The 9,637-nt window shown below is 39.4% G+C and overlaps 1 long non-coding RNA gene across 1 annotated transcript; it reads right to left on the reverse strand.

Annotated features, from left to right (window-relative positions):
* Nucleotides 1-5,910: 5,910 nt before the first annotated feature.
* On the reverse strand, nt 5,911-8,321 carry LOC122044393. Its single transcript, XR_006129541.1, has 2 exons — nt 8,048-8,321; nt 5,911-6,126 (listed from the first exon to the last, which is right to left on the reverse strand). It is a non-coding gene; the product is annotated as an uncharacterized LOC122044393 (long non-coding RNA).
* Between the last annotated feature and the right edge of the window lie 1,316 nt (nt 8,322-9,637).

Raw genomic sequence — 9,637 nt, forward strand, 5'->3', positions numbered from 1 at the left:
GTGGATGATGTTAATGTTTAGCATAACAGACTTGGTCATATAGGGCAAGAGAGGATGGGCTGGTTAGCAGCATGTGGCGCGTTAGGCCAGCTAACCAAGGTCAAGTTTCCCTTATGTGAATTTATCTAGAAGGTAAAACTACAAGAAAACCATTTGGAAAAGCAACGAGGGCTAAGACTCCATTACAATTAGTTCATTTTGATATTTACGAACCCATGAATGTGAGAGCTAGAAACGGAGCAACATATTTTGTTATGTTTATAAATGATTTCACACGTCTTTGGTTATGTCTACTTGATCTCATATAAGTCTAAGGCACTAGAGAATTTTAGAAGGTTTATTAACGAGGTAGAAAATCAGCTAGACATGAGTGAAAACTCTCAGAATGAATCTGAGGAATAGTCAAAGTGACAACTGACTATTCCTGCTACTCCTCAGCAAAATGGAGTCTCTGAGAGAAGGAATAGGACTTTATTAGAGATGGTGAGGTCCATGATGGCGCAGGCCAATTTACCATTTTCTCATTAGGGGGGTGCGTTATTGATTGTAGTTTATGCCCTTAATCGTGTTCCAACAAAATCGGTGGTTAGCACCCCATATGAACTTAGGACTGGGAGGTAGCCTATCCTTAGCCATCTTAGGTTATGGGGTTGTGCTGCGTATGTTAGAGATTCCTTGCATAAGTAGGACAAGTTAGGCCAACGAGGAAAGAAGTGTATCTTCGTTAGATACTCCGAACACTCCAAATGGTATGTGTTCTTTGGAGAACATACAGACGACACAATAACTATGATTAAATCTCATGATGCCATGTGTTGGAATCCCAAGGTTGTTTTGGTGTGATCAACAAGTTAAGTTAGGTCATGTGTGTTTCTAACCTTGTGTCTAAGTGTGCAGGAGTTTAGGAGCACAGGTAGTCGAGTGGAAGACACATCTAGCGTGAAGGACGGTAGTCCGAGGGACGAGGTGCTGCGGAAGAATACATCGGCGGACGAGAAGGAAGCATGCGGTGGTTCCGAGGGACGAAAGCCAGAGCGGATGATTGCTCGGGGAGCAAGAGACGCAGCTAGCGAGAAGGATGGCACGCGGTGCGTCCGAGGGACGAATACTGCGAATGAGTACGCCGGCGGACGAGAAGGAAACACGCAGTGATTCCGAGGGACGAGAAGCCGTAGGGAAGCCCACTCAAGAAGACCGGAACTTGGGTTCGGGTGAGCCCTATTCCGGATAGCAGAGATCACCCAATCAAGCGTATCCGGAGCAGAGGACCCGGACGAAAGTCAACCAGAGTTGACTCAGCATCCGGGGCGCCCGGAACTGTCCGGGGTGCCCGGACAAGCCCGGGGCGCCCGGAACCCTTCCGGGCGCCCGGGAGTCAGTTTTTGACCGGATCGAGATTTGACTCGATCTGAACGTTGGTGGATAAAATTTATCCCCCTCCCAGGGCGCCCGGAACCCTTCCAGGCGCCCCGACCAAGGCTATAAATATAGCCTTGGTCCAGAAGCTTTGAATCAACTCAGAAATTTACATTCCAAACACTTGTGCACTTCTTTTCTAGTTTAGCTTCTGTCTTTTGTGCTTTCACTGCTATAAGAGGCTTCTCCGCCTGAAGGAAATATTTTAGTGCACGCTCATTCCTAGGATTAACAACCTCCGTGGTTGTAACTAAGTCAAGTTGTGAGCCTCTTCTTTCTGCTTTTTATTTACTGCTAACTTACTTTATGCAAGTGTTCTGTTGAAAGTTCGAGAAGGGTCTTTGTTGTTTTTTTTCAGGCTATGCAACCCCCCTTCTAGCCGGCCCAACGGTACTACAAGTGGTATCAGAGCCGAGGCACTTCAGGAGGACTAACCGCCGAACGAAGTAACGAGATGGCCGGACCAAGCATCCACCCGCCGAAATACGAAGGGGATTTCACTACTTGGAAGAATTTGATGCAGGTATTTTTTACTACAGACTTTAAATTAACCTTAACAATGGAATATGGCTATGTAGGTCCAGAAGGTAAGGAAAAATGTCAATGGACAAAAAAAGGAGCAAGCTGAATTAGTGGCGAACGGCAAAGCAGAATACCATCTGCTAAGCATTCTTCCACCTCAAGAAGTCAACAGGATCAGGCGCTACGACTCAGCAAAGGAACTTTGGGAGAAGTTCCTCGAGCTGCATGAAGGTACATCCGAAGCCAAGCTTGCTAAACGAGATCTGCTTCGCAATCAGCTCACTAGCCTACGACTTGGGGAAGACGAGACAGTCGCACATCTGCACTCCAGAATAAAAGAAATAATCACCGGACTCACGAATCTCGGAGAAAAGGTAAGTAACCGAGATTCGCTCAGGTACGCGTTAAATTCGTTTCCAAGAAATTCGAAATGGACATCACTAGTAGATGCCTTTTACATTTCAAAAGATTTAGAAAAAATTTCATTAGAAGAATTTTTCTCGACTTTTGAAGTGCACGAATCAAGATGTGCAGGTACGAAGGAGCCCAAGAACAACGTCGCCCTCAAAGCCTCGAGAGACGAACCCGAGTCGGAAACTTCTCTCGACGACGAGGAAATGGTAATGATGGTAAGAAGATTTAAGAAACTTTGTAAATCTAGATCTACTAACCATCCGCAGGGGAAAAAGAAAAAGACAATCCGCTACTACCACTGCGACGAAGAAGGGCACGTCAAGGACAATTGCCCCAAGCTGAAGAACAAGGATAAGCAGAAGGGTAAGAAGCCTATCCAAAAGCGAAAGGCCCTAAAGCCGACGTGGGACAATACGTCGTCCGAATCGGAAGTCGAGGCATTCTCCGGACTCACACTGATGGCGAGTCATCAAGACGACGACTGCGATTCAAGATCTTCCGAGATGAGCATCGAGAGCATCGATGAAGGGGGAGCTTCATCAGAAGAAAGCAGCAATTTAAGGGGAGACACGGACAACGAACTCGACAAGGTAAGTCAGGTACATTCTCTTCCTCCCGATAAACTTTTTAAGTTTGTTAAGTTATTAACCAAAGACTGCTGTAAATTAGAAAAAGAAATAAAAAATTTAAAAATAATTTTAGCTACAACCTGCCCGTTAGAAGAATTAGATAAATCAAAATTAGAAAATGAGAAATTGAAATCAGAAAATAAAGATCTGAAAATTCAAGTAGATAATTTGAGAAACTATGCATGCTCATCTAATTCTAGAAAATTTAAAAATTTAAATTGGTATTATAGATATCACCCGGGACAAATTAAGAATATCTCTAGAAAATATGTCCCTAAGAAATTTTTAATCAATTCAGTAGGCTGGAACCTTTATTGGGTTCCGAAATCTTGCTTAGTCTAAGTTTTAAAATTAAAATTAGCGCTTTAAGTGAGAAAATTAAATAAAGAATTTCTTTATGAGGCTTTGTCAAGGAAGTGGTTGTTGCTCCAATAACTAAGAAGGCCTAGTGCCTCGTCACGACCTGGAAGCCAAAATATTGAAATAAATATTTAATTAACTTACTAATAAAGCATTAATGCAAGAATTAATTAATGCTTTAAAAAAGTTATTCAAAATATTTTTTTTCAATTTAGAAATTTACTTACTTAAATTTTTTTTTTTTTAAATTGACTAAGTCATTTTTTTTACTTAGAAAAATTTTTCTTAAAAATTCTCAAATGATTAAGTTAGAAAATTTTCTTTCAAAAATAATCTTTAAAAGATTTTCTAAAATTAGAAATTTATGCTCAAATTACTTAGAAATATTTTTAAAATTGCCTAAGTCAGATTTTCAAAACTTTACTTAGAATTGTTTTTTTTTGACTTAGAATTTATTTTAAATATTTTTTTTCAAATTTACTAAATTTTTAACCCATAGATTGTTTTTTGGAACCCCACTTTTTTTATTATCAAAAGGGGAGAAGGATTAGTATAAGTCTAGGGGGAGGTAGACCAAAATACTTATTTTTGCACTTAAATTACAAATTAAGTTAATTTACTTAATTTTATTTTATCCTTAGCTTAACTTGGGTTGATCACACCAAAAAGGGGAAGATTGTTAGAACCCCAAGGTTGTTTTGGTGTGATCAACAAATTAAGTTAGGTCCTGTGTGTTTCTAACCTTGTGTCTAAGTGTGCATGAGCTCAGGAGCACAGGTAGTCGAGTGGAAGACGCGGCTAGCGTGAAGGACAGCAGACCGAGGGACGAGGTGCTGCAGAAGAGTACACCGGCGGACGAGAAGGAAGCGTGCGGTGGTTCCGAGGGACGAAAGCCGGAGTGGAAGATTGCTCGGGGAGTAAGAGACGCAGCTAGCGAGAAGGAAGGCACGCGGTGCATCCGAGGGACGAAGACTGCGGATGAGTATGCCGGCGGATGAGAAAGAAACACGCAGCGATTCCGAGGGACGAGAAGCCGGAGGGAAGCCCGCTCGAGAAGACCGAAACTTGGGTTCGGGTGAGCCTTATTCCGGATAGCAGAGATCACCCAATCAAGCGGATCCAGAGCAGAGGACCGGGACGAAAGCCAACCAGAGTTGACTCAGCATCCGGGGCGCCCGGACAAGTCCAGGGCACCCGGACAAGCCCGGGGCGCCCGGGAGTCAGTTTTTGACCGAATCGAGCTTTGACTCGATCTGAACGTTGGGGGATAAAATTTATCCCCCCCAGGGCGCCCGGAACCCTTCCAGACGCCCCGACCAAGGCTATAAATATAGCCTTGGTCCAGAAGCTTTGAATCAACTCAGAAATTTACATTCCAAACACTTGTGCACTTCTTTTCTAGTTTAGCTTCTGTCTTTTGTGCTTTCACTGCTGTAAGAGGCTTCTCCGCCTGAAGGAGATATTTTAGTGCATGTTCATTCCTTGGATTAACAACCTCCTTGGTTGTAACCAAGTCAAGTTGTGAGCCTCTTCTTTTTGCTTTTTATTTACTGCTAACTTACTTTATGCAAGTGTTCTGTTGAAAGTTCGAGAAGGGTCTTTGTTATTTTTTTTTAGGCTATTCAACCCCCCCTTCTAGCCGGCCCAACGGTCCTACACCATGTTTCTCAAGAATGATTTTTCTAAGAGAGGAGAAATTAATCAAGACTACACCTTCTAGGAGATGGATGAGCCTAGTGGTATAGTCGAGCTCAGTAGCAGGATTCAATACCTGGTTATGGATCTTGGTCCTAGTGGGAGTGGTTCATCTGAAGATGGGGAGGCTCTTTCTCCTTGTAGGAGTGGTCGGGGAACTATACCTCGTCGTTGTTTTCCGATTGAAAATGAGATTCTCACTGTGACTCCAGAGGACAATAATAAACTGAGAACCTTTGGATAGACTCTGAGGGTTTTGAAAAAGACCAATGGTTAATGGTCATACAGAAAGAAATGAAATCAATGAAAGTCAATGAGATCTGTGAATTAGTTGACTTACTTGAGGGTAGAAAGGTCATTGGGAACAAGTGGGTTCTCAAAATCAAGAGAAAAATCGATGGATCGATCGAGAGATATAAAGCTCATCTTGTAGCCAAGGGTTATATACAAACAAAGGGCATTGACAACAAGGAGACTTTCTCCCCGGTAGGTAAGTTTACATCGATTCGTTTACTTTTACTAATTGTCACAAATTTAGATATAGAGTGACACTATATGGATGTTAAGACTGCTTTCTTTAATGGAAGTTTGGATGAGGAGATCTACATGGAACAACCCTCTGGGTGTAATGACCACCCTTCTTACTACTACTACTACTCTCTAAGAGTGACCGTTACTTATCTACTACTCTACTTAACCGATTTATTAAAAATCACATGGAAAACCCTACCGAAAAATTTCGGCAGAGTCTCCCCTGTACCGGTGACCATTTTCCATAATACAAGCATAATATACTCAGCCACAGGCGGCTGGAAATATATTTCAATCAACCACGCAGTTTAATAAGAAATGAAAACTAACCACAACCACACAGTTTAATAATTCAAATCATGCAGATAATGAAAAACCGAAGACATAACCTCTTACTACATAATTCTCTTATCAACTTAATAAGAAATTAAACTAAACAAATTCTTAAACTAAATGAGTTCTTTAGCTAAGTCCCAAGGACCTCCATAGTCCACACATCACACACTCCTCTTGCATCTCCTTATCGCCTTCCTTCACTGTATCTTTTCTTTCCCTTTATCTGCAGTAGGAGGAAATGCAGTCTATAAGCATAAAGCTTAGTGAGCGCTATCTACTCACAAAAACTCGATATGCATGTATATAAATAAAAACATGCTAAAACTGAATGCTAACATATAAAACTACTCATGCTCATATATAGCAAAGGAATCATGCTAACTGAAATACTAAACATGTATAGCTAATCATGCTCATAAGAATGAAACTATAAAAGAAGCATACTAAACATGTAAAGCTACTAAACATGTAAAGCTACTAAACATATAAAACTACTAAACATGTAAAGCTTCTAAACATGTAAAACTACTAAACATGTAAAGTTAAACAGGCTGAATAATCTAGTAGCAAGGAAACAATTGAACTACTACTGCATGCTTCAAATAACAAGAAAACTAACTTTCTAATTCTAGACAGATTTGAAGCTCGTTTCATTTGTTTCAAAACTTATACTTTAATACTTCAAAATAATAATAAACTTCTTTTGGGCCCGGCATTGTACCACTTAGCGCGCATTCTTAATAAGAATCGAGGTAGCTAATCCCGAAACTATTAAGATACTTCTAGGCCTTGTGCCTAGGGGCAACTTGGAGCCCATCCCTTGGACCTTGTGTCCGGTACATGCCCTTTAAAAGTAAAATACTTATTATCTTATTTACTACTTCTTTAAATGCCTTGGCATTTTAATAAGCACCTCGTGTGCCAAAATCCCTAAAGTCTTGACTTTGGGATCTACTTAAGGCCTTGGCCTTTTTCTTTCCTTTCTTTATCTTTCTTATACTTTTCTTTATCTTTCTTATACTTTCCTTAAACCCAAAATACTGTTAGGGTATCTTTCGTATGCATCTATAAATGAAACTAACTATGTAACACATAATCATGCATAGAATACAAAAGAAATCTACACATACAATACTTATCAGAAATCTATACTAATGCTTAACAAAAATCTGCATACTAGCTTGATAAAAATCTGCATAATAGCTTAACAGAAATCTGCATACTAGCTTAACAAAATCTGCACTTGCTTAACAGAAATTCTGCAAAGAAACTTAACAAAAGAAAACATATTCTGGCTAGTACAGATTTTCATCGTCTCTCAAACTTCCTTTCCATAATATGACTAATACACAGCTTATCTGGAATCCACTCAATAAAGATATTATAACTCGTATTCCATTTAAAATTCTAGAATCAGCTAAGCACAGATGTTATCCATATACTTGAATGGAAGTAGCATAGCTAAACCTCAAGCTCAGATTCAACATAAGCAATTTATCTAAACCTCATGCTCAGATTTAATGTAAGCAAATTACCTAAACCTCATGCTCAGATTTAACATAAGCAAATTATCTAAACCTCATGTTCAGATTAAAGAACCTCAAATCTGTATACTCTAAAGACTTAATCAAACTTCACTATAATCTTTTAAAAACTACACTATGAGGAGATCTAAACTTCCAAATTGATTTCAATTATCTCAGTTTCCCCACTCATCTAATATCAAAAATCTGCACTATACTAGACTTAACAAAAATCAGCATATTAAACTTATAAAATCTGCACTTGTGATCTTAATCAAATCTGCATTATACACTTCACTAAATCTGCATTATACACTTAACAAAATCTACTCTAAGATCTCAACCGAATCAAGCATAGAAACCTTGAGTTACTTCAAGAACATCACAGAATAAAATCAAATCTCATATCTAGCAACAGGAAACTAATTCTTGCTACTACAGAATTTAAAAGCAAGGAAAACAAAAACGCATGCTTCTAAAACTTCAACAAAACAGAACCCTAACCAAAAAGGGAACAACATGGCAAGGCTACACGGAAAATCCACAATCGTGGCAAGAAACCAAACCAATCGAAAACCAATCGAAGGGAACTACTCCTACTGCAGGTGAGAAGCAACTCACCTTCATTTTCTTGGACTTACAACCGAAAAAGAGAGGTGCTAGGGTTTCGGGTGAGCTCCAAATCCGGCGTTTCCTCACGTCCGCGTGCTCCCATCGACGAGATGGCCACGAACGTGTGAGGATCTCGCGGGAACACCCCTTGGCCGGCGCCGAAGAAAGGAAACTTAGCTCCGCCGCCTCTTTCGCCCGAGCAGAAATCGCTTGGAGAAGGAACTCGGCGCCGTCGCAAGAGGAGAAGGAAATTTAGAGAGAAATTTTAGGTTTTCGAAATAAGATTTAAATCTTATACCTTAGGTTATTTTTATTTCTAACTTTACCTTATATACTTGTCGCTGCATATCTGATCAGCAAAGACCGCTGGCGCAGTTGGTCCGTTGAGTTTTGCTCGAAGCCACAGGTCTGGGCTTCGATTCTCAACCGCGCCCCTTTTATTTCCAATTTATTTTACTGTTCCTAACTACTAGTTAAATATATATCGCTCCATATATGATTAACAAAAACCGTGTAGCTCAGCTGGTTGGGCTGGTTTTGCTTGGGTTAGTCCGACCTGAGATCGTGGGTTCGAATCTCACCTTCAACATTTTTTTTTTAAAACTTCTTTCTTTTTGTAACCCTACTAAACGACCTCCAAAAATTACGTAAAAATACTCTAAAAATTCTTAAAAATCTCTAGAATATTTTAAAAGTATTTCCAAATATTTTTATGGACTTTTAGAACTTGAAATATGGAAAATTGGGTCGTTACACTGGGTTCATTTTAGTAGGTATGGAAGATAAGGTTTGTTAACTTCAAAAGTCGATATATAGCCTAAAGCAATATAATCATCTAGGTGGTGGTACTTAAGATTTCACGAAGAGGTAATATCTTAGGGTTTTATAACAGTCGAGGAGGATCATTGTGTCTATTTAAAAGGGTTAGATGACTCTTTTGTGATTCTATCATTATATGTGGATGACATAATCTTAGCTGGGAACAATATTGAGTATCTTATAACCATTAAAACATGGTTGCCATTTAGCTTCGATATGAAAGACATGAGTGAAGCCGAGTTCATTCTTGGAGTAAAGATCCAAAGGGATCACTTGAGAAGAGTGTTGGCTCTTTCACAAGAGACCTGCATTAAAAAAATTCTTGCTTTGGGATGAGTGATAGTAATCCCATTGATACTTCAATCGCTAAAGGTGAAGGTCTGAGCTTGGAAATATATCATAAAACTTAGGTAGAAGTAAGGGAAATGAGTAAAGTACCTTATTAATTCTAGTGCAGTAGGAAGTCTAATGTACGCAATATTGTGTACACGACTGGATATATGTTATGCAGTCGGTATGATATGTAGATATCAAGCAAATCCTGGAAGGGGTCACTCGAGAGCAGTGAAAAGGATTTTTCGATATCTCAAAGGTGTAAGTACCTCGTGGTAGTTTTGATTGTTAGAATGTATACTAAAAGTCTAGCTTTTGGTATAAATATTTATCTAGAAATAAGAATCACATTGGTCAAATGTCTACATTTATGATAAATGTAGTTGTTCAATTAATTTATATTGTAGATAACATAGTATGTGGTGTCACATATAGAAGATAATGTTA

The sequence above is a fragment of the Zingiber officinale genome, chromosome 2A (assembly GCF_018446385.1).
Source record: "Zingiber officinale cultivar Zhangliang chromosome 2A, Zo_v1.1, whole genome shotgun sequence".
Classification (NCBI taxonomy): Eukaryota; Viridiplantae; Streptophyta; class Magnoliopsida; order Zingiberales; family Zingiberaceae; genus Zingiber; species Zingiber officinale.